Raw genomic sequence first — 26,495 nt, forward strand, 5'->3', positions numbered from 1 at the left:
CCTGTTCTCCACTCATTACCTGTATTAACTGCACCTGTTTGAACTCGTTACCTGTATAAAAAACACCTGTCCACACACTCAATCAAACAGACTCCAACCTCTCCACAATGGCCAAGACCAGAGAGCTGTATAAGGACATCAGGGATAAAATTGTAGACCTGCACAAGGCTGGGATGGGCTACAGGACAATAGGCAAGCAGCTTGGTGAGAAGGCAACAACTGTTGGCGCAATTATTAGAAAATGGAAGAAGTTCAAGATGACGGTCAATCACCCTCAGTCTGGGGCTCCATGCAAGATCTCACCTCGTGGGGCATCAATGATCATGAGGAAGGTGAGTTATCAGCCCAGAACTACACGGCAGGACCTGGTCAATGACCTGAAGAGAGCTGGGACCACAGTCTCAAAGAAAACCATTAGTAACACACTACACCGTCATGGATTAAAATCCTGCAGCGCACGCAAGGTCCACCTGCTCAAGCCAGCGCATGTCCAGGCCCGTCTGAAGTTTGCCAATGACCATCTGGATGATCCAGAGGAGGAATGGGAGCAGGTCATGTGGTCTGATGAGACAAAAATAGAGCTTTTTGGTCTAAACTCCACTCGCCGTGTTTGGAGGAAGAAGAAGGATGAGTACAACCCCAAGAACACCATCCCAACCGTGAAGCATGGAGGTGGAAACATCATTCTTTGGGGATGCTTTTCTGCAAAGGGTACAGGATGACTGCACCGTATTGAGGGGAGGATGGATGGGGCCATGTATTGCGAGATCTTGGCCAACAACCTCCTTCCCTCAGTAAGAGCATTGAAGATGGGTCGTGGCTGGGTCTTCCAGCATGACAACGACCCGAAACACACAGCCAGGGCAACTAAGGAGTGGCGCCGTAAGAAGCATCTCAAGGTCCTGGAGTGGCCTAGCCAGTCTCCAGACCTGAACCCAATAGAAAATCTTTGGAGGGAGCTGAAAGTCCGTATTGCCCAGCGACAGCCCCGAAACCTGAAGGATCTGGAGAAGGTCTGTATGGAGGAGTGGGCCAAAATCCCTGATGCAGTGTGTGCAAACCTGGTCAAGAACTACAGGAAACGTATGATCTCTGTAATTGCAAACAAAGGTTTCTGTACCAAATATTAAGATCTGCTTTTCTGATGTATCAAATACTTATGTCATGCAATAAAATGCAAATTAATTACTTAAAAATCATACAATGTGATTTTCTGGATTTTTGTTTTAGATTCCGTCTCTCATAGTTGAAGTGTACCCATGATAGAAATTACAGACCTCTACATGCTTTGTAAGTAGGAAAACCTGCAAAATCGGCAGTGTATCAAATACTTGTTCTCCCCACTGTATATACTGTATTCTATACTATTCTAATGTATCTTATGCCGCTCTGACATTGCTCGCCCATATATTTATATATTCTTAATTGTTAGATATTACTTGTTAGATATTACTACACCGTCGGAGTTAGAAACACAAGCATTTCGCTACACCCGCACTAACATCTGCTAAACATGTGTATGTGACCAATAAAATTTGATTATTTGATAATCCTACTATTTGGGGCATGTCGTGGACGTCATAATCATGTAATCACTTGTTGATAACGTTGATTAGATTGAGCAGGTTGCTCTTGGGCAACTGTTTAGTCTTGATTACTAAAAAGCTTAGCTTTTACAAACAATGATATCTCATCCCGTTTTCCAGTATGGCGACAAAAGGACCTCTATTGAGTTCTATGTAACTTCTAAGTAATTTACTTCTATGTAATGTACATGCCTTTATGAAGTCAAACGCCAATGTAGAATTGTGATTATTTGAAGGGCCAAGTCATATTTCAGATAAACAGCAGGGAGGAGACGGTATAATTTGTAAATGAAAATGTTTGAGGGAATTCTGGGATTAAACGGCCTGTATTCCCACAGCAGTGAGCTGATGACGGATGGACAGCAGAGGCGCCTGGGCCCTGAACTTTTCCTCAGACTTCATTCAACTGATCTCAAAACAGTTTCACTGTGCTGTATGTAGAGCTCAATCACATAGCATTATAATTTATTGCTGACCTGACAAAATTGATTTCCAAGGAAATGGACAATAATATTGTATATCGTTTTCAGGTAGTGTAATGCTGAATTGTCTTGCAATCCAGCTGTAAGAATATTTTGAAGATAAATACACAACTCAGAGTTTGAGAGGATGAGAGTACTACACTAAATATAGTACTAATGGGCAATAGTGAATTGTAAATAGGAGTTGGGTTTCAGTTCAACATCTGTTAGGATCTGTGGAATGTCACTCCTGAACTCAGAGCTACGTGGGCCACATTTTCATTGGTCTGTACAATGAGTCTGGAGTGGGATACTCGTTATTTGGCCATTGGCCAAGTTGTACTGCAAAGACTTCTAATTGGTCAACCCCAGGCGAGAGTAGAGGGGTTATAAGTGGAATCCTGTCCTTTGTTCTGGGGGAAAGCTGAGGACAGGGAGGAGACTGAACATCTGACTCCCAGCATAACATCTTGATTTGTCCTCTCTGAATAAACATTTTCTCCCCCTGATTTGCTTTGGAGTTTGTGTTATTGAAGAATAACAAAATGCTAACACTTGGTGAATTGATTAATTGGTCTGAACAACAACAACAACAACTTATCAACTGTGTGTTTATCCAGAGAAAGAGAGAAGGCTGTGCGCAACCCACTTCGGGAGTCAACTCTTGAAAAGGTTGGAGGCCTTACTCTATGGAAATGTTGGAGGCCTTACTCTATGGAAAGGTTGGAGGCCTTACTCTATGGAAAGGTTGGAGGCCTTACTCTATGGAAATGTTGGAGGCCTTACTCTATGGAAAGGTTGGAGGCCTTACTCTATGGAAAGGTTGGAGTCCTTACTCTATGGAAAGGTTGGAGGCCTCTGTTTTTGTGAAACCTTCTTGTTGTATAGAAGTGAGTTGTTAGTTGACAAGCAATTTTTTGGGGGTGAAACCTTGTTGCATAGAAGTGAATTGCTAGTTGAGTAGCAATTTTTACACATGTGGTTAATGTAAGCCTTGTAATCATTCAACAAGCTTTGAGTGAACATAAGTTATGGGTAGCCAGGCCCTACAGAAACAATGTGTTCTAGAAGAGGTTTGAGTCCTTAAAAAGTGCTATGTAGAGAGATATATATATTTTAAAAAAATTGGGGGGGGGTTTAATAAATATATAAACATAGAGAAATATATTATACAACTTTTGATGTTAATGTAATGTCATTGTTAAATGAGAAAACCACTCTGGAAAAGGGAGGATCAGCTCCTCCGGATGTGAGCATGAAACTCACTGTCTATAACCATTTCAAAGTAGTGGAGGAGACACGGGTGAAAAAGTCAGACGTGACACCCACCTGTGGCCTCTCTGTTCCCTCTCCCACTGAATTGGGCAAGGCAGATCAGGTTTCAAGCAACTGGTCAGCACTGCTTGGTTTTGACTCATTAGATTCTGACAGCAGTGACGAACAATGGTTTAGGACAACCAGAACACAGGCTGTAAAAGGAAGTGAAGACACACTTCTAGAGATAGTGATCACACATAAATCAGCATCTCCGAAACAGATGGATGAATGGTCGAAAGCTTTTAAGCATCCACGAGACGTGGTTATCAGAGTTGTGCAGGGCCCCGAAAGAAAACAACAACATTATTTGTTCAGTAAAAAGAAACCTGGTGTATGTTATTATTGCGGGATTTCTGGTCACTGGCAAGGAGAATGTTCGAAAATATATATATATTTTTTTGAGAAGTGGCCAGGAGAAGAAGGGTCTAAGGGAAAATGGAATCAAGACAACAGCCACAATACACAATGCTGATGCAGAAATTTAAGAAGCTCTCTCCAGCACAGCAGCAGAGTTTGCTAAATGCTGTGGAGGTAAACTAACAGACCCACTCTTACGTCCCATCTCAGCTGGTGTACATATGAAATCGGTTGGAATATATGTGAACATGATGGTTAACAACTTTGCAGTAGATTTTTTAGTAGATACGGGTGCTGAAGTCACTGTATTACCCATATCTTATGCAAAACATATATGTCCTCAGTACACGGGCAAGAAGATGAGAGCAACAGGAGTGGAGAGGGAAGACCAACCAGACCAACCAGAGACCAACCAGACCAAACCATTATCAATTTCTATTGGTCCAATGAAGATTGATGGACGAATCTCCAGTTCAGAACCGGAATCTATAGTTCAGAACCATGCTATTTGGACAACGAAGAAACATTTGTGTGGAAATTTGGATATGGAACCAGTGTGCTTGACAGGCACATTATATTTATTAAGAAAAGCAGACGTTCACGTTATGAGTGACACAATGTTTAACTATTGCATACAACTCTCTAATGGGGAATAACTCCCGAGGGGGGACATGACGTAGTGGCGTAGTGGGTGAAGGTAAAAAAATATGTGATGGTAAAGAAATTGGCGACAGACACATTAGGGCCAAAACGGGAAGGTCCTTATCAAGTTTTGCTCATAACGACGTCAGCAGTAAATGTTCAGGGAAAATCACGATGGATACATGTCATTCATTGCAAGGTTGTCCATATTCGTTGCAAGGTTGTCCATGTTGATGACAAAGTGGAGCCAGGAGAATAAAGAACTGATTGATTAGCAATCGGGGGCCAATCTCGGGTGAAGAAGCATAGTAAGATGATCAGAACCTGATAAGCTTCTATGTTGTACACCGCAGTCATCATATTAGGGATATCTAGGTGAAATGCCCAACCTTTTCCTGAAAATTGGGACATTGGGAAATTCATGTGAAATATCAATTTCTCTTGAAACCAGGACATGTTACTTTCCCTTTTTTGGTTACTTCGTTACAGGTTGTGAGAATCTACCGTCTGAAGCCGCAGACATATCCCTTGACTGTACCTGAAACGATACAAGATCACCGGTGAAGTGTTCATTAGAGAAGTCCTTATCAAGAAGAATTCCTCACTAGCAGCAGACTGTCACAACATAATTTCTAATAGTTATCTATGTGGGACTGATACCAGTGTGGAAGAGATGGTCACTTTTAAAGGACTTTGTGAATGATTACCTTGACAATAGGACGATTGAATATTATTGTCTTGCAGGCAAGATGTTTGAAATTATTATTTCCTTGCGAGTTTCCTCCTAATACAGGATGTGGGTGGTGTTTCCATTTCTAACACAGAGATGCATCAGCAGGATGAGGGACACTTGGGTGTCAATACATTTCTAGCTCTTTCTCTATACTATGTCACAGTAGTCAATCAAAGTAGTTGTTGGGTTTGTACATATGCACCATTCACATCATGGGCAGGTATTCCATTAGGGGCTATTCCTTTTAACAGAGTGACATGTTGGGAATGTTAATTGGTATAAGGCGATTATTTGTACTGATTTGGGTGAGAATGTTGAGTATCAACATGCGAGAGTACCTAGTTCTGCAGTACCTTCCTTCACTTGAGCTTACCAATAACACTAATCAGCGACTACCTTACCTAGTTATTACACATGCCCCTGTTGGGTGGTTATGTTTTAATAGGTCACTCTTTCGGGAATTTGTCTCAACTGCACCAGGACGCGTTTGTCAAAGTAGGACAGTGTGATCAGACAACATATCCACCTATCTGCCTGTGACGGTACTAAGGTTGAGGAATGTCTAATGTCTGTTGAATTGACTCTTGGTAATGGCACTATGACTGCTTTTTATGCCAATACCTTCGGAAATCTCATCAATGATGGTATGATAGCTCCTAATGGGACTTACTTTATCTGTGGATCCTATGCCTATTCCTGGTTACCAAAGTTGTGGCAAGGGTTGTGTTATTTGGGATACGTCGTAAGACATTCTGTGAATTCTCCTTTTTCACACCGTCATAAACATGTGATTACAGAAATGGAGAGATTCTTTTTTTGTGTTTTCCTCTTACGGTATTTCTAGAATAGCACGGACTCTTTGGAAGTCGTAGTTAATAGTACAGCTGCGAGTCTTGAGTTAGTTACAGCTGAGATGGTTGCCATTTGAACTGTGGTGATGCAAAATCGTTTGGCTCTTGATTATCTTCTGTCCGCACAAGGGTTACATGTCCTGTTATTGGTGCTGAATGCTGAACTTATATTCCTGATAATTCTGAGGAAATAACTGACCTAATCTACAAGATCAGGATTTAGGGCGCTAAATATCATGATTACAATCCAGATGATTTAGGCTTAGTCGTGTGGTTGTCTTCCACATTCGGTACATGGGGAAGTTTTTTGGTGGGCATGATACTTCCAATAGTGGGAGTTGTGGTTATTTTTCTTATCCTCATCCAGGTTATCAAGTGTGTTATTGCCCGACGTTTGTGTGCTAAAATCTGACGGTTACGTGATAGGGGATATCATAAGATTCATCAACCATGTCTTTGTGGAGATGGGTGTCAGTGGTGTCCCACCAGAATGTGGTGGGGATCATAAAGGTCTCCATCATCACACCAAGCCTCATGATTGTGGTCAATGGGCCCGTGGTACCTGTCCTCGGTGCTGTAATGAACCATGCTCTCTCAGATGTGGTATCAGACTTGTTAATACCCCTTTTCTATAACTTTGTGTGAAATCTATTTCTTATTGCAACGGCAAGTAGAATATGCCCTTTGTGTTTTATAGGAATGCAAGTCGTTTAATGTGAACGATTTTATGCTGACTGCTAATGTTTATTATTCTGTAAATTTTTTCATGTTTTCTATTGTTTTCGAAAAAGACATTTGAACTATATTTATTTTTAAATTGGTCTAGGGGGAATGTAAGAATATTTTTAAGATAAATACACAACGCAGAGTTTGAGAGTTTGAGAGAATGAGAGGACGAGTGTCACGTTCTGACCTTAGTTCTTTTGTATTTTCTTTGTTTTAGTATGGTCAGCTCAGGGCGTGAATTGGGTGGGTTATCTATGTTTTGTGTTTCTATGTTGGGTTTTTCGTTTGGCCTGATATGGTTCTCAATCAGAGGTAGGTGTTAATCATTGTCTCTGATTGGGAACCATATTTAGGTAGCCTGTTTTCTGTTGTGTTTTGTGGGTGGTTGTCTTCCGTGTCTGTGTGTTCCACACGGAACTGTTTCGGTTTAGTTCGTTCTCTTTATTGTTTTGTATTTTCAGTGTTCAGTTTTGTTCTATTAAACTTCATCATGAACACTTACCACGCTGCGCATTGGTTCTCCGATCCTTGTTACTCTTCATCCTCAGAGGAGGAGGAGGAAAGCCGTTACAACGAGAGTACTACACTAAATATAGTACTCATGGTCAATAGTGAATTGTAAATAGGAGTTGTGTTTCAGTTCAACATCTGGGGTTATAAGTGGCATCCTGTCCCTTGTTCTGGGGGAAAAGCAGTAAAACAAATAAAAACATCTTATGCAATTATGAAGATTGATTTTTATCACGCAACAAATTGTTACACACCAATGAGGCATGGAAGGTAATTCAATACATTGCTGGGATGCAACCTAAACCGGTTCTATGAAGCCGTCTGCTTTCGTCATTCTGAATGGCACGTAGATAGTGGGGGCACTTAAGACAAGACGGAGTCGCTCTCAGAGTAATCCAATGCTACGGCTTAGAGACTGTACTGTGCTTTAATGAACTATTGGCTTGCCTTGCTCACAGAGCCCTTGGCTATATGAACAGTACAGTGAGGCATTGACAGTATATACCATGAAATAATGGAAAGAGACCAAATGTATCCATGATATAGAAGCCTTGTCGTTTTTGTTATCTCTGAATTTCAGAGATACTGGTTACTGAGAGAGAATAATGAGTTGACATTTTTAAAATCGGTTTCTTTATAATTACCTAACTGTGGCTGTAGAATACGGTGTCAACAGATGCCTGTCCTGCTGCTGCTCACTTGTGTAAGCAAAGATGACCTGTCTAATCTACTGGCCCTAACCCTAACACTCCTTCCAAATTCAACACCTACATTACAGGTGAAAAGGTGAAAAACACCTACTCATTCAAGGGTTTTTCTTTATTTGTGCTATTTTCTACATTGTAGAATAATAGTGAAGTCATCAAAACTATGAAATAACACATATGGAATCATGTAGTAACAACAATTGTTAAACAAATAAAAATATATTTTATATTTGAGATTCTTAAAATAGCCACCCTTTGCCTTAATGACAGCTTTGCACACTCTTGGCATTATCTCAACCAGCTTCATGAGGTAGTCACTTGGAATGCATTTCAAATAACAGGTGTGCCTTATTAAAAGTTCATTTGTGGAGAGCACGTGATGCCGTGGAGCTGAGCAGACGTTGACAAACCGAGCTCCTCAAAGTTATCCTATTATTACTTAAATAACAACGCTGAAACAATATTCTAACATCGGCTGTTAATCTTGTCAATAGGGCGGCGCTGTTTTCACTTTGGAAAAAACCGTGCCCAATTTAAACGGCCTCGTACTCTATTCTAGATCATACAATATGCATATTATTATTACTATTGGATAGAAAACACTCTCACGTTTCTAAAACTGTTTGAATTATATCTGTGAGTAAAACAGAACTCATTTGGCAGCAAACTTCCAGACAGGAAGTGGAAATTCTGAAAATGGGGCTCTGTGTCAGGGCCTGCCTATTCAACTGGCTTATATTTATCGATATACATGCACTTCATACGCCTTCCACTAGATGTCAACAGGCAGTGGAAGGTGGAATGGGGTGTCTAGCCTGATCTGAGGTCGAACAAGAGCTTTTGAAGTGACAGGTCTGCCATTTTGTCAGTTTTCCAAGGCGCGCGAAGGAGCTCCACATTGTCTTCTGAAAAGCGTTCGGTTTACACGGCGAATATCTCCGGCTCTGATTTTATTTGATACATATTAGAAAAACATCATAAAGTAGGTTTTTTCAACCGAGTTTTATCAGTTTATTCAACATTTATTGGGACTTTTGGAGTTTTCCATTCTTTGCGCCAAGAGAGGATGGGAATGTTAGCAACCTTGGCTAGCATTGTGGCGCGAATTCGACAGAAGAAATGGACATTCTAAAACCAAACAACGATTTATTCTGGACCAAGGACTCCTTGTACAACATTCTGATGGAAGCTTATCAAAAGTAAGAAAACATTTATGATGTTATTTCGTATTTCTTTGGAATATGTAGAATCCAACAGGGCGGAGAATATGTGAGCACTTTCTCACAATAATGTATTTTGTATGTTGTAGTAAAGTTATTTTAAAAAATCTAACACAGCGGTTGCATTAAGAACCAGTGTATCTTTCATTTGCCATACAACAAGTATTTTTATGTAAAGTTTATGATGAGTTCTTTGGTCAGATTAGGTGAGTGTCCAAAATATCTCCGGACATTCTGGGAAAATGTTGCTATGTATTCACAATGTATAACCACGATTTACAGCTCTAAATATGCACATTTTCGAACAAAACATAAATGTATTGTATAACTTGATGTTATAAGACTGTCATCTGATGAAGTTGTCCAAAGGTTAGTGATTAATTTTATATTTATTGCTGGTTTTTGCGAAAGCTACCTTTGCGGTGAATAAATGAGGTTGTGTGTTTGGCTATTGTGGTAAGCTAATATAATTCTATATTGTGTTTTTGCTGTAAAACACTTAAAAAATCGGAAATATTAGCTGGATTCACAAAATGTTTATCTTTCATTTGCTGTACACCATGTATTTTTCATAAATGTTTTATGATGAGTATTTATGTATTTCACGTTGCTCTCTGTAATTATTCTGGCTGCTTTGATGCTATTTTTGATGGTGGCTGCAATGTAAAACTATGATTTATACCTCAAATATGCACATTTTCGAACAAACATAAATGTATTGTATAACATGTTATAAGACTGTCATCTGATGAAGTTGTTTCTTGGTTAGTGACTAATCATATCTCTATTTTGTCGGTTTTGTGAAAGCTACCTTTGTGGTGGAAACATGGTGAAAATATGCGGTTGTGTGTTTGGCTATTGTGGTTAGCTAATATAAATACATATTGTGTTTTCGCTGTAAAACATTTAAAAAATCAGAAATGATGGCTGGATTCACAAGATGTTTATCTTTCATTTGCTGTATTGGACTTGTGATTTCATGAAAATTATATTATATGATATCCCTGTCCCGTTAGGCTAGGCTATGCTAGTCAGCTTTTTTGATTAGGAGGATCCCGGATCCGGGATGGGTATCACTGAAAGGTTAAACTTTCAAGTACTTACTTCCCAAACAGCCATGCACCTCCGGCCGAGAGGTAAGAAGGATGACCAAATCTTTGTTGAATCCCATGATAATGATAACGCCACAGCTAGCAAGATTAGCATTAGCCCTCATAACTCAGACGACAGTTCCAGACTGTTGCTCTCAGCAGCTTCTTCCGAGCCTGCCGACATGCTTGCTACTCTCCTCCAGGAAATTCAAGATGGTAGCAAAGGTCTTTCTCTGAAAATTGACAAGAAATCAGCTGAACTCCATTGATGACCTGAAAACTTCCCTGAATTATCTCCTTTTGAGAACGACTGAGGCTGAGTTGCGCATTAGCACAGTTGAAGATACCGTCACTAGACATGACCAGGTTCTAATACAGCTGCAGAAGGACAATGCCTATCTCAAAAACAAGGTAGACCAGATAGAGAACCAGCACCGAAACCCCGGCCAGATGCCAAAGCACTGAAGGAGAGGAACATCACCGGCTACCTCATTCACCCTGCACGGATGAAAGTTCAGTGCAATGGCCGAAGCCATCTCTTCGACACACCGGGAGAAGTGTTCACTTTTCTCAAAGAACTGAACCGTGTTTGATTCACGATGGTCTTACCGTGGGATAAGACGCAGTTTATTGTTTTTGTCTTCTTATTCGTGCTGTCCTGGGACATAACTGCTGATGTATTCTTGTAATTTGGATATGTTTACCCTGCTATCCGGTCGCTACAGCTGATTTGGACATTTTCAACTAACAGTTTTTTCCCCATGGTGAGTTGTATTACATTTACAGGAGAGTATATCGTGGTTTTGTCAATATCCACTGGGCGAAGCAAATTAGTAGGCTTAGGCCCACTGCTTTTCCCCCATTTATGTTTCTCCTCTCCTAAAAAGACACTCAAGCAGCCCTTATTGTGGACAGTAAATATTCAGCCATAAATGTCTATTCACAACATTTGTTTCAATATAGAGATCTCGTAGGTTTTAGTTTACGCCAAAAGGTTTAGCTAGTAAGAGCAAGATGGAAAGCGAGCAACAACGTATCTCTACAAGTGTTTTCATGTTTGATTGTTGGGATTGTGGTTTTAGTCTGATAATCAATGTGGGTGGGGTTTCTGTTTTTTTTCTATATTTATTGTTGTTTCCTTCCTAAAGAGACACATAGGTCACTTGTGTTAAACTAAAGTTGAAACATTACCTGACTATTTACATATGAGGGATTACCATTCGGTTATATATTTGAAACCCAACCTATGCTTAATCCACTACGGGTCTTAACAGCCCGATTAAGAGGAAAATTGTCTATACATACCTTAAGAAATTAAAGGCTGACATTGTGTTTTTACAAGAAACACATCTTTTTGGCAGTGAACACCAGAAACTAAAGAAGGAATGGGTAGGACACGTTTTTGCATCCTCTTTTAACTCCAAAGCAAGAGGAACTGCAATTTTGATCAGTAGACACATCCCATTCTGCGTCAACAACACCATCTCTGATCCCTCAGGCAGGTTTGTTTTGGTGCAGGGGCATATGTTTTCAGAGTCTTGGACCCTATTGAATATGTATGCTCCTAACTTCGATGACCATAGGTTTACTCAGAATGTCTTCCTTCAGGTTGCTCAAACACCACCAGGATGGCTACTGGCTGGAGGAGATTTACATTTTTGTTTAGATACAGTTCTTGATAGGTCCTCTGATAAACCCTCTCTTCTTACCAAAGTCACCAAGCTCACCATATCTTTCATGAAGGATCTCAATTTACTAGACATCTGGTAACAGATGCACCCACAGGATAGGAACTACTCTTTTTATTCACACCCACACAACACACACACACGCATAGATAACTTTTTACTATCGACAAAACTGTTTCATAGAGTGTTAGATACCGATTATCTCCCCAGATTACTGATGTGACCATTCCCCTCTGGTATTATCAATCTCCATTCCTACCAAGGTAAATGGAGCATATAGACTAAATTCTACACTCCTGAAGCAACCTGAATTTTGCGCATTCATCAATGAGCAGATCGATATTTTTACTTTGACAAACAAACCCTCCGCTCCTGACAGTTTCATTCTTTGGGACGCATTGAACGCCTATCTGAGGGGAAAGATAATTTCCTATACTAAAGGGTTGAAGAGAAAACACAGTGCTGAACTGAATGTCCTTGAATCTGAAATCTCTTAGCTAGAGAAAACCTACCAAAGAGGCCCGACTAAAGACCTATACAGGCTTTTGGTAAATAAAAAACTGAAATATAATACTCTGAACACATACCGAGCTGAGAGGGCCATCACTAAATCAAAACAGCATTACTACGAGCTTGGAGAGAAAGCACACAGAAAGCAAGTATTGGCATGGCAACTGAAAGCAGAGGAAAGTAAGAGGACAATTAATCCTATAGAAACTCTTACTAATGAGATATCTTTCAACTCCACTGATATTAATGATACTTTTAAGAAATATTACGAAGACCTCTACACTTCCCAATCAAGCGTTGATCGATCAGAGATCGATTCTTTTCTCTCCTCTCAACCTCCCATGCCTGTCAGAGGAAGACAGAGAGCGCCTGAGGGAACAGTTCTCAGTCCCTGAATTGTTGGAGGCCATTAAATCCTTACATTCTAATAAATCTCCTGGGAAGGATGGCTTCCCTCCAGATTTCTATAAAGAATTTAAGGAGCTGTTGGTACCCTACCTTATGGAGGTACTTAAAAAAGCCGGGGAGGACAACTGCTTTCCAGAGTCTTTCTCTCAAGCGGTGATTACAGTAATTCACAAGAAAGGGAAAACCCCGCTAAAGTGCACCTCCTATAGACCAATCTCTCTCCTTAACACAGATTGTAAACTGGTCACCAAGATGCTATCTAAGAGACTGGAGTCATGTCTTCCCCTGTTGGTCAACCCAGATCAGACTGGCTTTATAATTAATAGATTGTACACCAATAATCTCAGAAGGTTCTTTGATATAATTCAATTTGCGAACAAAAACAAATAACCTAGTGTCGCAGTCTCCCTCGACGCCGAAAAGGCCTTTGATTGGGTTGAACGGCCATATCTCTTTCGCGTCTTGGAAAAGTTTGGTTTAGACACCGTGTTTGTAAATTTGGGGGAACAGACAAGGTTGCCCAATTAGCTCCCACCTCTCCATCAAACCGTTGGCTGAGGCCAATAGAACGTGCCCTGACATACATGGCTTTGAGGTGGGCCCCCATACCCATAAGTTATTACTTTTTGCGGAAGACCTTATCTTATTTCTAAAGAACACCGAACATTCCCTCTCTCATTTACAGAACCTATTACAGAATTATATTTCTTTCTCTGAATATAAGGTCAATTTTGATAAAAGCTAAATCTTACCGTTATCTGTCTTTAAACATCATACCATCAAGCATAGGTTTCCTTTTAGATGGTCGCCTATGGGCTTCACATATTTGGGCATAATGCTGGATGGTAACCTGAACAACCTCTATAAACTCAATCTGGCCAGCTTGTTGCAAAAGGTGGAGGGTGACCTGTGTAAATGGATGGACTTTCTTGATTACGGTCAAGGGGGCTTAAACCTCCCCAATTTCAGAATGTACTGCTGGGCTGCGCAGTCTAGATTTCTGGCTCAGAGGTTTGACAATGGTCCTTCTCCCTCATGGTTGAACATTGAAACGTTTGAGGTAGATGAGGACACCGGGGAAGAATTGATTTAGAAATGGGACAGGAAATCTATATAAAACCATCACAGACAACCCTTAAATTATACATTCTGTCGTGGCATGGTGCAAACTGCATGAGCTGTTCAGACGAGAGGGATTTCTTTCCCCTAAAACCCCTTTATTGAACAATAGATTGATTCCTATGTTTTTCCAGAATAGTAATTTTAGACGATGGTCTGATAAGGGTATCACTCTTCTGGAACATTGTTACGAGGAGGGAGTTCTTATGTCTTTTGGACAGCTGAAACAGAAATACCACTTGTCTAACAGGGACTTCTTTAGTTACCTACAACTACAACATTTTATTAGGGTGACTCTCATAGGACAATGGAACCTACCTAAGATGTAACCTATTGAACAACTCTCCCATGCAGACCAACCACTGTTCAAGACCATTTCCCGTGTTTACGATGCTCTTATGTCAGGACTAACACTGCCTGAGCTAGATAAACCCCGACTTAGACGGGAAAAATATCTGGGTATTAATCTTGATGAAGGACTATTGAGTGACCTATGTAGGGATGGTGTTACTTCCTTATTGAACTCCAGATACAGACTGATCCAGTTTAATTTCCTCCATCAGCTCTACAGTTGAAGTCGAAAGTTTACATACACTTAGGTTGGAGTCATTAAAACACATTTTTCAACCATTCCACAAATTTCTTGTTAACAAACTATAGTTTTGGCAAGTTGGTTAGGACATCTACTTTGTGCATGACACAAGTAATTTTTCCAACAACTGCGCCTTCTTCACCACGCTGTCTGTGTGGGTGAACCATTTCAGTTTGTCCGTGATGTGTACGCCGAGGAACTTAAAACTTTCCACCTTCTCCACTACCGTCCCGTCGATGTGGATAGGGGGCTGCTCCCTCTGCTGTTTCCTGAAGTCCACGATCATCTCCTTTGTTTTGTTGACATTGAGTGTGAGGTTATTTTCCTGACACCACACTCCGAGGGCCCTCACCTCCTCCCTGTAGGCCATCTCGTTGTTGATGGTAATCAAGCCGAACACTGTTGTGTCGTCTGCAAACTTGATGATTGAGTTGGAGGCGTGCATGGCCACGCAGTCATTGGTGAACAGGGAGTACAGGAGATGGCTGAGAACGCACCCTTGTGGGGCCCTAGTGTTGAGGATCAGCGGGGTGGAGATGTTGTTTCCTACCCTCACCACATGCGGGCGACCCGTCAGGAAGTCCAGGAATCAGTTGCACAGGGCGTGGTCGAGACCCAGGGTCTCGAGCTTAATGACGAGTTTGGAGGGTACTATGGTGTTAAATGCTGAGCTGTAGTCGATGAACAGCATTCTTACATAGGTATTCCTCTTGTCCAGATGGGTTAGGGCAGTGTGCAGAGTGATTGCGATTGCGTCGTCTGTGGACCTATTGGGGCGGTAAGCAAATTGGAGTGGGTCTAGGGTGTCAGGTAGGGTAGAGGTGATATGGTCCTTGACTAGTCTCTCAAAGCACGTCATCAAATCAAATCAAATCAAGTTTATTTCATATAGCCCTTCGTACATCAGCTAATATCTCGAAGTGCTGTACAGAAACCCAGCCTAAAACCCCAAACAGCAAGCAATGCAGGTGTAGAAGCACGGTGGCTGGGAAAAACTCCCTAGAAAGGCCAAAACCTAGGAAGAAACCTAGAGAGGAACCAGGCTATGAGGGGTGGCCAGTCCTCTTCTGACTGTGCCGGGTGGAGATTATAACAGAACAAGATGTTCAAAATGTTCATAAATGACCAGCATGGTCAAATAATAATCAGGAATAAATGTCAGTTGCCTTTTCATAGCCGATCATTAAGAGTTGAAAACAGCAGGTCTGGGACAGGTAGCACGTCCGGTGGACAGGTCAGGGTTCCATAACCGCAGGCAGAACAGTTGAAACTGGAACAGCAGCAAGGCCAGGTGGACTGGGGACAGCAAGGAGTCATCATGCCCGGTAGTCCTGACGCATGGTCCTAGGGCTCAGGTCCTCCGAGAGAGAGAAAGAAAGAGAGAAGGAGAGAATTAGAGAGAGCACACTTAAATTCACACAGGACACTGGATAAGACAGGAGAAGTACTCCAGATATAACCAACTGACCCTAGCCCCCCGACACATAAACTACTGCAGCATAAATACTGGAGGCTGAGACAGGAGGGGTCAGGAGACACTGTGGCCCCATCCGATGATACCCTCGGACAGGGCCAAACAGGAAGGATATAACCAAAGCACAGCCCCCGCACCACTAGAGGGATATCTTCAACCACCAACTTACAATCCTGAGACAAGGCCGAGTATAGCCCACAAAGATCTCCACCACAGCACAAACCAAGGGGGGGGGGCGCCAACCCAGACAGGAAGATTACGTCAGTAACTCAACCCACTCAAGTGACGCACCCCTCCTAGGGACGGCATGAAAGAGCACCAGTAAGGCAATGACTCAGCCCCTGTAATAGGGTTAGAGGCAGAGAATCCCAGTGGAGAGAGGGGAACCGGCCAGGCAGAGACAGCAAGGGCGGTTCGTTGCTCCAGAGCCTTTCCGTTTACCTTCACACTCCTGGGCCAGACTACACTCAATCATAGGACCTACTGAAGAGATAAGTCTTCAGTAAAGACTTAAAGGTTGAGACCGAGTCTGCGTCTCTCACATGGGTAGGCAGACCATTCCATAAAAATGGAGATCTATAGGAGAAAGCCCTGCCTCCAGCTGTTTGCTTAGAAATTATAGGGACAATTAGGAGGCCTGCGTCTTGTGACCGTAGTGTACGTGTAGGTATGTACGGCAGGACCAACTCGGAAAGATAGGTAGGAGAAAGCCCATGTAACGCTTTATAGGTTAACAGTAAAACCTTGAAATCAGCCCTTGCCTTAACAGGAAGCCAGTGTAGGGAAGCTAGCACTGGAGTAATATGATCAAATTTCTTGGTTCTAGTAAGGATTCTAGCAGCCGTATTTAGCACTAACTGAAGTTTATTTAGTGCTTTATCCGGGTAGCCGGAAAGTAGAGCATTGCAGTAGTCTAACCTAGAAGTAACAAATGCATGGATTAATTTTTCTGCCACATTTTTGGACAGAAAATGTCTGATTTTTGCAATGTTACGTAGATGGAAAAAAGCTGTCCTTGAAACAGTCTTGATATGTTCGTCGAAAGAGAGATCAGGGTCCAGAGTAACGCCGAGGTCCTTCACAGTTTTATTTGAGACAACTTTACAACCATCAAGATTAATTGTCAGATTTAACAGAAGATCTTTTTGTTTCTTGGGACCTAGAACAAGCATCTTTGTTTTGTCCGAGTTTAAAAGTAGAACGTTTTCAGCAATCCACTTCCTTATGTCTGCACAGGCTTCTAGCGAGGGCAATTTTGGGGCTTCACCATGTTTCATTGAAATGTACAGCTGTGTGTCATCCGCATAGCAGTGAAAGTTAACATTATGTTTTCGAAAGACATCCCCAAGAGGTAAAATATATAGTGAAAACAATAGTGGTCCTAAAACGGAACCTTGAGGAACACCGAAATGTACAGTTGATTTGTCAGAGGACAAACCATTCACAGAGACAAACTGATATCTTTCCGACAGATAAGATCTAAACCAGGCCAGAACTTGTCCGTGTAGACCAATTTGGGTTTCCAGTCTCTCCAAAAGAATGTGGTGATCGATGGTATCAAAGGCAGCACTAAGGTCTAGTAGCACGAGGACAGATGCAGAGCCTCGGTCTGACGCCATTAAAAGGTAATTTACCACCTTCACAAGTGCAGTCTCAGTGCTATGATGGGGTCTAAAACCAGACTGAAGCATTTCGTATACATTGTTTGTCTTCAGGAAGGCAATGAGTTGCTGCGCAACAGCTTTTTCTAAAATATTTGAGAGGAATGGAAGATTCGATATAGGCCGATAGTTTTTTATATTTTCTGGGTCAAGGTTTGGCTTTTTCAAGAGAGGCTTTATTACTGCCACTTTTAGTGAGTTTGGTACACATCCGGTGGATAGAGAGCCGTTTATTATGTTCAACATAGGAGGGCCAAGCACATGAACCAGCTCTTTCAGTAGTTTAGTTGGAATAGGATCCAGTATGCAGCTTGAAGGTTTAGAGGCCATGATTATTTTCATCATTGTGTCAAGAGATATAGTACTAAAACACTTAAGTGTCTCTCCCGATCCCAAGCCCTGGCAGAGCTGTGCAGATCCAGAACAGCTAAGCCCTGGAGGAATATGCAGACTTAAAGAGGAGTCCGTAATTTGCTTTCTAATGATCATGATCTTTTCCTCAAAGAAGTTCATGAATTTATTACTGCTGAAGTGAAAGCCATCCTCTCTTGGGGAATGCTGCTTTTTAGTTAGCTTTGCAACCGTATCAAAAATAAATTTTGGATTGTTCTTATTTTCCTCAATTAAGTTGGAAAAGTAGGATGATCGAGCAGCAGTGAGGGCTCTTCGATACTGCACGGTACTGTCTTTCCAAGCTAGTCGGAAGACTTCCAGTTTGGTGTGGCGCCATTTCCGTTCCAATTTTCTGGAAGCTTGCTTCAGAGCTCGGGTATTTTCTGTATACCAGGGAGCTAGTTTCTTATGACAAATGTTTTTCGTTTTTAGGGGTGCAACTGCATCTAGGGTATTGCGCAAGGTTAACCTTTCACGAGCCTCTACCCCGGGTCCGGGATCACCCCCCACCCCCCCCACACACTGATTAGCATAGCTAGCATAGCTTCACAAGTAGATAGTAGCATCTAAATATCATTAAATCACAAGTCCAAGACACCAGATGAAAGATACAGATCTTGTGAATAAAGCCACCATTTCAGATTTTTCAAATGTTTTACAGGGAAGACACAATATGTAAATCTATTAGCTAAACACGTTAGCAAAATACACCACTTTTCTAACTCCATCAGTTTCTTACTCCTTCAGGTGCTATCACCAATTCGGCTAAACTAAGATATTGATAGCCAATAACCTATAAAAAACCTCTTCAGATGACAGTCTGATAACATATTTATGGTATAGGATAGGTGTTGTTAGAAAAAAGTGCATATTTCAGGTAGAAATCACAGTTTACAATTGCACCGACCATCACAAATCGACTAGAATTACTAGATAGAGCAACGTGTATGACCAATTTACTCATCATAAAACATTTCATAAAAATAGACAAAGCATAGCAATGGAAAGACCCAGTTCTTGTGATTTCAGACCATATTTCAGATTTTCTAAGCGTTTTTCAGCGAAAACACAATAAATCGATAAGTTAGCATACCACATGTGCAAACGTTACCAGAGCATCGATTCCAGCCAAAGAGCGCTATAACGTAATCACCGCCAAAATATATTAATTTTTTCACTAACCTTCTCAGAATTCTTCAGATGACACTCCTGTAACATCATTTTACAACATACATATACAGTTTGTTCGAAAAGGTGCATATTTAGCCATACAAAACCGTGGTTACACAATAAAAATACTAGGAAATCAAGCCTCAATATGTCTGACGTCATCTATCAGAGTGATCTAGTTTAATTGAAAGCTAATCATATACTTGACTAAAAAATACAGGGTTGACAGGAATCGAAAGACAAATTAGTTCTTAATGCAACCGCTGACTTACATTTTTAAAATTATCCTTACTTTTCAATACAGGGTTCGCCAAGTGACGCGATAACAAACAAAATGGCGAAATATGCGTTTAAAATATTTCGACAGAACAACGATTTATCATATTAAATATTGCTTACTTTGAGCTGTTCTTCCATCAGATTCTTGGGCAATGTATCCTTTCTATGTTATAAACGTCTTTTGGTCGATAGATGTCCTCTGTCCTTCGAAATGTCCACCACCAACGACCGACACCCCGAAACGTTTCCAAAGCTAAAAAGGGCACGACAAAGAAATTCCTCAAAATCGCACTAAACGGATATAAATTGCTATAAAACGGTTCAAATTAACTACATTATGATGTTTTTAACAACTATAACGACTGAAAACATGACCGGAGAAATCTAACTAGTTAAACAACGATTTGGAATGAGGCAGGTCCGATGTCCATCTTGCTTGTGGCGCGCGGAGAGAGAGAAAGGTCCTCCCACGTTTTGTGGTTTTATATGGGCTGGGATTGTGCAATAGACTCCATTCAAAACGTGATGACGTACAGACACCCAGAGGAAGACGTAGGCAGTGTCGGTTTCTTCATAGCATTCACTGTCGCCTTAAAAACAGACTCCAGATCAGGGGTAAAAATTTCTGAAATCTGACCCCTGTCATGAAAAGTGCTGTAGATATTGTTCTGTACCACTCAGAGACAAAATTCCAACTTCTATAGAAACTAGAAGGTGTTTTCTATCCAATAATAACAATAATATGCATATTGTACGATCAAGAATTTAGCACGAGGCAGTTTAATTTGGAGACCCAAATATGCTAATGCGGAACAGCACCCCCTATAGTTGCAAGAAGTTAAATTGAGTTCCTCAGTTAGGTGGTTAACTGATTTTTGTCCTCTGACGTCCTTGGGTAGGCAGAAGGAGTCTTGAAGGGCTTCAAGGAATTTTTGTGTTGTCTGAGAATTTATAGCACAACTTTTGATGCTCCTTGGTTGGGGTCTGAGCAGATTATTTGTTGCAATTGCAAACGTAATAAAATAGTGGTCCGATAGTCCAGGATTATGAGGAAAAACATTAAGATCTACAACATTTATTCCATGGGACAAAACTAGGTCCAGAGTATGACTGTGGCAGTGAGTAGGTCCAGAGACATGTTGGACAAAACCCACTGAGTCGATGATGGCTCCGAAAGCCTTTTGGAGTGGGTCTGTGGACTTTTCCATATGAATATTAAAATCACCAAAAATTAGGTCCGATAGGAATTCAGGGAACTCAGTGAGGAACGCTGTATATGGCCCGGGAGGCCTGTAAACAGTAGCTATAAAAAGTGATTGAGTAGGCTGCATAGATTTCATGATTAGAAGCTCAAAAGACAAAAATTTCATTTTTTTTTTGTAAATTGAAATTTGCTATCGTAAATGTTGATGATGGAAATCATCATGATGGAAATCATGATGATGGAAGTGAGTGCTACGGGGCGATAGTCATTTAGCTCAGTTACCTTCACTTTCTTTGGAACAGGAACAATGGTGGTCTGCGCATGCTCTTAGGACGCGGCTGGGTATGCTGTCTGGGCCGGCAGCCTTGCGAGGGTTAACACGTTTAAATGTTTTACTCACGTTAACGCGTTTAAATGTTTTACTGGCTGCAGTGAAGGAGAGCCCGCAGGTTTTGGTAGCGGGCCGTGTCAGTGGCACTGTGTTGTCCTCAAAGCAAGCAAATAAGTTGTTTAGTTTGTCTGGGAGCAAGACATCGTGGTCCACGACGGGGCTGGTTTTCCTTTTGTAGTCCATGATTGACTGTAGACCCTGTCACATACCGCTCGTGTCAGAGCCGTTGAATTGCGACTCTACTTTGTCTCTATACTGACGCTCGTTTGTTTGCCTTGCGGAGGGAATAGCTACACTGTTTGTATTCGGTCATGTTTCCGGTCACCTTGCCCTGATTAAAAGCAGTGGTTTGCGCTTTCAGATTTGTGCGAATGCTGCCATCAATCCACGGTTTCTGGTTGGGGAATGTTTTAATAGACGCTGTGGGTACAACATCACCAATGCACTTGCTAATAAACTCGCTCACCGAATCAGCGTATTCATCAATGTTATTGTCCGACGCTATGCGGAACATATCCCAGTCCACGTGATCGAAGCAATCTTGAAGCGTCGAATCAGAATGGTTGGACCAGCGTTGAACAGACCTGAGCACGGGCGCTTCCTGTTTTAGTTTCTGTCTATAGGCTGGGAGCAACAAAATGGAGTTGTGGTCAGATTTTCTGAAAGGAGGGCGAGGGAGGGCTTTATATGCGACGCGGAAGTTAGAATAACAATGATCCAGGGTTTTGCCAGCCCGGGTCGCGCATTCGATATGCTGCTAAAATTTAGGGAGCCTTGTTTTCAGATTAGCCTTGTTAAAATCCCCAGCTACAATAAATGCAGCCTCAGGATATGTGGTTTCCAGTTTACATAGAGTCAAATTAAGTTCTTTCAGGGCCGTCGATGTGTCTGATTGCGGTGGGATATACACGACTGTGATTAAGATTGAAGAGAATTCTCTTGGTAGATAATGCGGTCGGCATTTGATTGTAAGGAATTCTAGGTCAGGTGAACAAAAGGACTTGAGTTCCTGTATGTTGTTATGATCACACCACGTCTCAATAATCATAAGGCATACACCCCCGCCCTTCTTCTTACCAGAGAGATGTTTGTTACTGTCGGCGTGAAGCGTGAAGAAGCCAGGTGGCTGTACCGACTCTAATGATATATCCCGATTGAGCCATGTTTCCGTGAAACAAAGAACGTCACAATTTCTGAGATCTCTCTGGAAGGCAACCCTTGCTCGGATTTCGTCTACCTTGTTGTCAAGAGACTGGACATTGGCGAGTAGTATGCTCGGGAGCGGTGCGCGATGTGCCCGTCTACAGAGCCTGACCAGAAGACCGCTCCGTCTGCCCCTTCTGCGGCACCGTTGTTTTGGATCGCCGGCTGGGATCCAATTCATTGTCCTGGGTGGTGGACCAAACAGAGGATCTGCTTCGGGAAAGTCTTATTCCTGGTTGTAATGTTGGTGGGTTGACGTTGCTCTTATATCCAATTGTTCCTACCGACTGTATGTAATAAAACCTAATATTTCCTGGTGTAACAATGTAAGAAATAACACATAAAAAAACAAAATACTGCATAGTTTCCTAGGAACGCGAGGCGGCCATCTCTGTCGACGCTGGAACTCTCCAGGATACCCGGGCCAGGTCAATTAGAAAGGCCTGCTCGTTGAAGTGTTTTAGAGAGCGTTTGACAGTGATGAGGGGTGGTCGTTTGACCGCAGACCCATTACGGACACAGGCAATGAGGCAGTGATCGCTGAGATCCTGGTTGAAGACAGCAGAGGTGTATTTAGAGGGCAGGTTGGTCAGGATGATATATATGAAGGTGCCCGTGTTTACGGATTTGGGGTTGTACCTGATAGGTTCATTGATAATTTGTATGAGATTGAGGGCATCTAGTTTAGATTGTAGGACGGCCGGGGTGTTAAGCATGTCCCAGTTCAGGTCACCTAACAGTACGAGCTCTGAAGATAGATGGGGGCAATCAATTCACATTTGGTGTCCAGGGCACAGCTGGGTGCTGAAGGTGGTCTATAACAAGCGGCAACGGTGAGAGACTTGTTTCTGGAAAGGTGGATTTTTAGAAGTAGAAGCTCGAATTGTTTGGGCCAGACCTGGATAGTATGACAGAACTCTGCAGGCTATCTCTGCAGTCGATTGCAACTCCGCCCCCTTTGGCAGTTCTATCTTGTCGGAAAATGTTATAGTTAGGGATGGAAATTTCAGGATTTTCGGTGGCCTTCCTAAGCCAGAATTCAGATACGGCTAGGACATCCGGGTTGGCAGAGTGTGCTCAAGCAGTGAATAAAACAAACTTAGGGAGGAGGTTTCTCATGATAACATGCATGAAACCAAAGCTTTTACGGTTACAGAAGTAAAAAAATGAGAGCGCCTGGGGAATTGGAATGGAGCTAGGCACTGCAGGACCTGGATAAACCTTTACATCACCAGAGGAGGAGTAGGATAAGGGCACGGCTAAAGGCTATAAGAACTGGTCGTCTAGTGCGTTCGGAACAGAGAGTAAAAGGAGCAGGTTTCTGGGCGCGGAAGAATAGATTCAAGGCCTAATATAGTTGAGGTAAACCTAGGCATTGAGTGACGATGAGAGAGGTTTTGTCTCTAGAGACACCATTTAAATCAGGTGAGGTCACTGCATGTGTGGGAGGTGGAACAAAAGGGCTAGCTAATGCATATTGAGCAGGGCTGGAGGCTCTACAGCGATGTTATAGTCTGTTGTAGCCCCCTCGGATGGTTACGTCGGTAGACCAGTCGTGATGGATCGGCGGGGCTCCGTGTCGGCAGTAAAAGGGGTCCAGGCCAAATGGCAAAATAGGTATTGTAGCCCAAGGAGTGGCTGATGGACCTCTTCAGCTAGCCGGGAGATGAGCCTAGCACAAGGCTAGTTCCAGGCTAACTGGTGCTTGCTTCGGGACAGAGACATTAGCCCGGAGTAGCCACTCTGATAGCAGCTAGCTAGCTAGCTGCGATGATCCAGGTGAAAAGGTTCAGAGCTTGAGGTAGGAATCTAGAGATGTGGAGATTTGGTGGAGAAAAAGCAGTCCGGCATGCTCTGGTTTGAATCGCGCTGTGCAGACTGGCAGGAGTTGACCCGGCTAAGGTTAGCTGATGACCGCTAGCAGTGGCTAACTGACTACTAGCTAGTTAGCTGGCTAGCTTCTGTTGGGGGTTCCGGTTCTAAAGTGTAAAAAATAGCAGATCCATACCACATTGGGTGAGGCGGGTTGCAGGAGATATAATATATGTTGAAATTGAGGTTAAAAATATAAAAAATATAAACAAAATATATACGAAGAAAAAATATAAATATACACGGGACACGACAAGACAAAGACAAAGACGTCTGAACTGCTACGCCATCTTGGATTTTATAAGATAAAATAAGCAAAGAGAAACGACAGTCCATCAGGCCTTCATGGTCGAATTGCTGCAAAGAAACCACTACTAAAGGACACCAATAATAAGAAGAGACTTGCTTGTGCAAAGAAACACGCGCAATGGACATTAGACCGGTGGAAATCTGTCCTTTGGTCTGGTGTCCAAATTGGAGATTTTTGGTTCCAACCGCCGTGTCTTTGTGAGACGTGGAGTGTGTAAACTGATGATCTCCGCATGTGTATTTCCCACTGTAAAGCATGGAGGAGGAGGTGTTATGGTGTGGGGGTGCTTTGCTGGTGACACTGTCTGTGATTTATTTAGAATTCAAGGCACACTTAACCAGCATGGCTACCACAGCATTCTGCAGCGATACGCAATCCCATCTAGTTTGGGCTAGGTGGAACTATCATTTGTTTTTCAACAGGACAATGACCCAACACACCTCCATGCTGGAGTGCTGCATCAGATGACCTGGCCTCCACAATCACCTGACCTCAACCAAGTTAAGATGGTTTGGGATGAGTCGGACCGCAGAGTGAAGGAAAAGCAGCCAACAAGTGCTCAGCATATGTGGGAACTCCTTAAAGACAGTTGGAAAAGCATTCCAGGTGAAGCTGGTTGAGAGAATGCCAAGAGTTTGCAAAGCTGTCATCAAGGCAAAGGGTAGCTATTTGAATCTCAAAAATAAAATATATTTGATTTGTCTAACACTTTTTTGGTTACTACATGATTCCATATGTGTTATTTCATAGTTTTGATGTCTTAACTATTATTCTACAATGTAGAAAATAGGAAAAATAAAGAAAAACCCTTGAATGAGTCGATTTTCTAAAACTTTGGACCGGTAGTGTATGGGAGTAAGGAGTTGCTCCTAGATGGGGTCATTTTGACATTTTCCCCACTAATGGTTAAGGTTAGTATTGGGGGAGGGGAATCTGATCTTATATCTGTACCTAGGGGAAACTTCACTCCGGAACCCTCACCTGTGCGATGGAGTTGGCGGCCTGCAGGCCCTCGTTGCCCGAGATGCCCACGCCCACGTATGCCACCTGGATCATGCCCACGTCGTTGGCACCGTCACCAATGGCCAGCGTGATCACCTTCACCTGCTTCTTTACCATCTCCACCACCTCCGACTTCTGCAGTGGGGACACCCTAAAGGAGAGTAGGAAGTGATGCAGGACATTAGAATGAGATACGAGATATGCTTGATTTTTCATGGAAAGTCCACAATACACATTTCAAACTTCAGACTTTCAGCCATTTCTCAGAACATAACCAATCTAAGCTAGGCGCAGACATATAGACAATGCTGATTAATAAAAAAGAATGCATTCTGTAGAGTTCCAAGCACATAGTGAGGAAATCATAAAAAATAAATAAAAAGGGAGTTGCAAGGTGGGTTGGTGGCAAGACAACTAACAACAAAACACGAGGCCAAGGTTGTACTTTGTGACGACCTCTTTTACAACAATATTGCTTTAGATATTAGACGAGCAATTTATTTTATGGATGATAATTCTCAACGACAGATGTTTTCTTTCTCCCTGTCTACTGACCTCCCCAACCCTGACCTCTGTCTGACTGGCTGACCTCCCTGGCTGCCTGCACCTGTAAAGCCACTCGTCATGTGATGGATCTGCCCCTTCATGTGGCCCCTCTTTTACGAGTTATCCAACGTTAACCCCTGAAATGACAGCCTGAGTCTTATAGGCACCTGGAGCTCCAAGCTTTCTTCTGCGTCTGCCCGGGTCTAAGACATGGTATGTGTACAAAATGGCACCCTATTCCCTATATTCCCTATGCCAATTGTGATGCAACCCCATGATCTACAGCTACAGTACAAACACTTTCGAGAGAAGGTGTTGTAAACTGGATGTTGTGGTTAGGGTCTCCTGAGCACCTAAGTACTTCCTTTTATTTATGTGGCCAGTGCGACACACACACCGCACCTTCGTAATTATAGCGTTGCCATTTTTTATTTTGACTACAGCGAACTACACACTAAATGATTACCTTTCA

The 26,495-nt window shown here is 42.2% G+C and overlaps 1 pseudogene; it reads right to left on the reverse strand.

Moving 5' to 3' along the window:
* The window catches only part of LOC139563789 (phospholipid-transporting ATPase IA-like), a 125,771-nt pseudogene that overhangs the window by 76,515 nt on the left and 22,761 nt on the right, over nt 1-26,495 (reverse strand).

This window comes from Salvelinus alpinus, chromosome 1 (genome assembly GCF_045679555.1).
Source record: "Salvelinus alpinus chromosome 1, SLU_Salpinus.1, whole genome shotgun sequence".
NCBI lineage: Eukaryota > Metazoa > Chordata > Actinopteri > Salmoniformes > Salmonidae > Salvelinus > Salvelinus alpinus.